Source organism: Vitis riparia, chromosome 10 (assembly GCF_004353265.1).
Source record: "Vitis riparia cultivar Riparia Gloire de Montpellier isolate 1030 chromosome 10, EGFV_Vit.rip_1.0, whole genome shotgun sequence".
Taxonomy (NCBI): domain Eukaryota; kingdom Viridiplantae; phylum Streptophyta; class Magnoliopsida; order Vitales; family Vitaceae; genus Vitis; species Vitis riparia.
In genome coordinates this window covers 12,340,575-12,345,942 of record NC_048440.1, presented here as the reverse complement: position 1 = coordinate 12,345,942, position 5,368 = coordinate 12,340,575, and the positions used below count along the sequence as shown (strand labels likewise).

The 5,368-nt window shown below is 33.4% G+C and overlaps 1 pseudogene; it reads left to right on the top strand.

Moving 5' to 3' along the window:
- Nucleotides 1-782: 782 nt before the first annotated feature.
- Nucleotides 783-4,843, top strand: LOC117923101 (annotated as a pseudogene).
- The last annotated feature ends 525 nt before the right edge of the window (nt 4,844-5,368 follow it).

Genomic DNA, 5,368 nt, shown 5'->3' with positions numbered 1-5,368 from the left:
TTAAGTCTTGTTTAATTTGGAGTTAATTTGTCTAACGAAAAAAAAAAAATCCAAAAATAATAATTCTATATAAAAGAGAAATAATTGAGAATATTGTGTTTTTTTATAAAAAAAAAAAAAACAGGAAAAAACAACTTTTACTTGTTTTCTAAAAGTTATTTTCTATTTCACTTTATTTTTAAAAACTAAAACAATAACCAAACAGTATTATGATTTTTTAAAAACTAACCAAAAAATTGCTTTTTAAAAATTTCACCAAGTAGGCTCTTAATCTTTTTATAAGAAGTTAATTGATTCAACTAAGAGAACAAGTAAGATGAAAATAATATCAATTAGTATTATTGTTTTGGAAAATAATTATGTTATTTCATACAAGCATAAATGTTTTGGATGTTTCATCTATTCATGTTAGAGGAAGGATATATAGGAGACGTTTTAGCATTCTTTGCATTGGAGATAAGCCTAATACATTATAGTAACCATTTTCACATGACTTGAGTTATTTGGTTTTTTTTTTTTTCCTTTAATTAAGTTTTAAAGCATGACATTTAAAATAAAAAAATTGTTGACATATGCAGTGGCATGGCCGTGTCTAGAAGCAACTTGGAAAAGTGTAAATATCTGATGATTAATTCAAAGTATAACCAAAGAAGAAATACAATATTTAAGGATAGACCAATCTGAATAGATGTGCCTAGAATATTGACCGAGAATTTGCTATAAATACCCTCAATATGATTCTATTTCATTTCATCTCATAGGCAGAGAACACAGCGGCTTAAACTTTGAGCTTTGAGTGTGTACTGCCATGGCAAGCAGTGACCACATAGTTCTTTTAGATTTCTTGGGAAGCCCTTTTGGGATGAGGGTACGACTGGCCTTGGCAGCCAAAGGGATCGAGTATCAGATTGAGGAAGAAGACTTGACCCAAAGTAAAAGCTCTCTACTCTTGAAAGTGAATCCAGTTCATAAGAAAATTCCAGTTCTAATTCACAATGGGAAGCCCATATGCGAGTCCTTGATAATAGTGGAATACATTGATGAGGTTTGGAAGGATAGATGTCCTCTTCTGCCGGCTGACCCTTACCAAAGAGCAAAAGCCAAGTTCTGGGCTGACTTCATTGACAAAATGGTGCTTAATTAATTAATTAATTCTTTCCTCCTTTTCTACCCCCTTCATTTTTCTTAATACCCATTAGACTACTTGTTTTCTTGAACTGCTTTCGGTGTGTAGTAACATTAATTTTTTATTGTTTTTCATGTCTACCCACCCTCTGGTAAAGTGTTGATAGGCCAAGACGTTCTATAAGGAGCTATAAGCCAAATCCCAAGTATTTGGGATGAGCTTATACGTAAGAGATCATTGCATGCAGCATGCATGCAACATAGGCAATGGGCAGTGGGTCTTGCACGAGAAGAATAATGAGGGATTGGGTCGTGCAGTTGAGAGTTTTACGTGTGAATGGGTCTCCAGTTACAAATGGGTCAACAAGAATGGGTTGCTAAGCTTTTGGGCAATGATTACGAGATTAAATACAAACCGGGTGATCAACTTGCAAGACAAAGGAGGTATGAAAGGCTTGCACCACCAACGCGAGCTCCTCTAACTCTTCCCCCTACTCAACTAGCAGCACCACCAGTCCCTGTCGTTCCTATGCGGCGACTTTCTTGGGAAGAAATGCAGCGGAGACGAGCCCAAAAGTTATGTTTCAATTGTAATGATCATTTTACTGCAGGACACAAATGTCTGGGACCACGGATACTCCTGTTGGAAGGTTACAAGGATAACGGCGACCTGTTGTGCGACGATGTCTGTCACGACCCAAATTTCGGACGACCCAAAATTTGACCCGTGACCCCAGGTCAAAGGTTTGACCCTAAGGGTTCCTCCTATTCCACGTTGGCAGTCAACTGAAACACTCTAGATTTTTTTTTTCATACATCCCACTAGAATTCTCATAAACTATAATATCCCAAAACTACTCAAAACAACAAGATTAAATAAATATTCATTATAGTCCAAAATAAAAGTTCACAATTAACAACTTAATCAAAATAAAGCTTCATAACAAATCCATGAGTCATAATTACTAAAACAATTCCCAAAATCCAAAAAAAAAAAAAAAAAACACAATAACAGAAAATGCCACGCTCCACTAGGCTACTCCAGGAGCATCCTAAAGTCCTCCCTGCCCCACCTGTGGATCCTCAGGAGAGATATTTGCATCTAAAAAGGTGTAACAAGGAAGGGGTGAGCATTTCCATATTGCTCAATAGGGTGCCTAACACCCAAGGGGTTAAGGGGATTACTAAGTTTCAAATAATACGAAAAGAACACTTCAACACCACAGGAACAATTCAACAATATCAATCAAACCACATAGTTTAATATATAATTTTATATACAATTTCACAATATTCAACAATTACATGAATGCACATGAATGTGTGACACAGAGTCATACAATGCACTATTGTTCTCGGGCTTTCACCGAAGGATACGCGTCCGCACCCAAATACACTCCCCATTCGGAGTCTTCCCGGGGTAACTTTTGGGTCTTTCACCCTAGGGATCTTTCTCCCTTCTTAATTCGCCCCACACGGCTTTCACTTCTCATCACTATTTCATTTTTTTCTATTTCATACACTTTTCACAATCTTCATAATTTTATTTATTTATTTTCCACATAACCATGATGCAAATGAATGCCACAATTCCAAGGTTCCTCAATAATTCAACAAATTCAATATTCCCCAATAATCCAATAAAATAATTTCACACATTAAAATTTCCGATAATATCCCAAATAAATATTCAAAAATTTGCATATCAAAAATCTTGAAATTTTACCACACTTACGGAATTTTTCAACCATTATAATAATTTCTAATATTTGAAATTAACTAACTTTCTATCATAAAAATTCCAAAAATTTTCTAACTAATGCCCAAAAATTCACAAATCATTATTTTTGAAATTAAACCCTAATTTTGGAATTTTTCAATCCTTCTAATAATTTTTAATATCCAAAATTAACTAACTTTTCACCATAAAAATTCCGAAAATATTCTAACCAATGCCCAAAAATTCACAAATCACTATATTTGAAATTTAACCCTAATTTTGGAAATTTTCAACCCATCTAATAATTTTTTTAACAATTCAAAACAATTAATTATCAATCAAAATCAATTTCCCGCAATTACAAAAATTCCAAACAAATTCCAAATAATCTAGAAAAATTCATACAACACCCATAATTCCTACTTAACTTATAATGACAATATTTACAATTTTTTTCAAGGGAAAAACATATTAAATTTAAGTTTTAGGGTTAGGGTCCCCTACCACATATCTAAGAATTCAGCTGCTAAAAATATGATTGGCCACCGTAGGATTGTTCCTCTCGACAAGTAGAACACCCCCTCCAAATATGAGCCGAAACGGAGGTCGTTTGACCACCCAAATGGCCGGTCAAAGCTCCGGCGAGGTGAGATTTTCTATAGTGCCGCCACCCCCTTTCTCCCAGATCTGCTATTGTTCCCTTCTTTTCCACTTAAGCCCATTTCTTTTCATTTTAATCCACTTACCAAACAACCCACTCAAGCCCATTTCGTTTCCTTTTAAATAGCCCACTCAATCCCATTTCTTTTTCTTTTAAACAGCCCACTCAAGCCCATTTCTTTTCCTTTTAATTAGCCCACTCAAGCCCAACCCAAGTTCAAAATAAACCCAATAACTAACTCCCATTTTTCTTTTAAAACCCTATTTCATCCAAGCCCAAATTACTCCTTTTTTTCATCATTTTTTTTTCTTTTCTCTTTATTTTTATAAAACACACAATTTAGTATTTTTCTCAATTTTTATTAATAAGGAATTTAATTTAATTAACTATTATTATTATTTTTTATTAATTCTAATTAATTAACTTTTCATTTTCGTTTTCGTTTTTCTTTTCCGGAAATTCTCAATTACTAAAATCCTAAGAAATTTCCACCCTAAGGCTGACATGGCATAAAATTTTCAACTCGCCTAATTGACCAATACAATAAACCGAATTTCACCAATCCAAAACTAATACGTATTCTTCAGGCACTTTTCTTTTTTACTTTTCAACCATAATTCAAAATAAGACTTTTCAAAATAGAAATGCCAACGTGGCATAAAATACCCGGTCATTACAATGTCACTGAAGAACAGCCAGCTGGAGAGAATCATGAAGGACCTCCGTTATGTTTGGTTTTTACGTGTATTTACGTGTGTTGTTTACGTGTCCAGTTATTCGTTTCTAGCTTCTTTTCATTTCGGTTTGCTTGCTTGTACGTGGCCTTGCTTATTTAAGCAGCCATCAGTTGTTAATGAGAGGGAAAGGAAGTCATTTGTTATTCAAAGTGTGCGGTACTTTCTCACTCGAATAGAAACTTATCTACTTATTTTTAAATTAACTGTGTTGGGACCTAACAAGTGTGGACAACAAACGGAGAAGAGTAAGAGGCTGGCAAGAAAGAATTCATAGACAGGATTAAGTTGTTAGAAGGAGAGCTTAAATCAAACCCTTACTTTAGGGGTGAGACCTTGGATTTTCTGGACATTACTTTTCTCCCATTGTACTACTGGTTCCATACATTCGAAACTTTTGGGAAGTTCATCATAAAAGCGGAGTGTCCAAAGCTGGCGGCATGGGGTAAGAGGTGCATGGAGGAGGAATTCGCGTACGCCTCTCTACCTCACCCACATAAGGTCCATGACTTGGCGATAGAGTACGAGAAGAAACTAGGGATATAGACCATATATATACCTAGAAAATATGTCAGAATTTAGAAAATCATCATAAGCCTTGTTGTGATTTGATTGACGTCGTTGAATTTTTGTCTTGTTGTTTTAAGGGAGAATTGTGTTTTGGGTGAACCCAAAAATTAACATTTGATCCATATATAACGTATATTTAAACCCAAAACCCAAACAACGTATGAAAATTAAGATGAAAAAAATATTGTCTTTCATTAATCCCTAAAATACCCTTAACCCTTATATAGGCACAAGTGAGTGTGAATTTCAATTTTTTTTATATTTTTTTTCCCTTTTCTATTCCTTATTAAATATTACTTATTTCTAACTTTTTCTTTTTCTTCTTATCTATATTTCTATTTTATGTCAAATAAAAAGCAATAATGTTTTTTTGTTTTTCATTTTTAAATATATTGAATCTTTTTGCTCTTATTATTAGCAATGATAAAAAATTTGGGATTTTTCATCCAAATATTTTTTATCTTTTTGTATTTATCTTTTAGTTTAATTTTCATTTTTTATTTTAAATTTATATTACCTTTTCATTTATATTTTTCTCTTATTTTTAATTATTTTTTA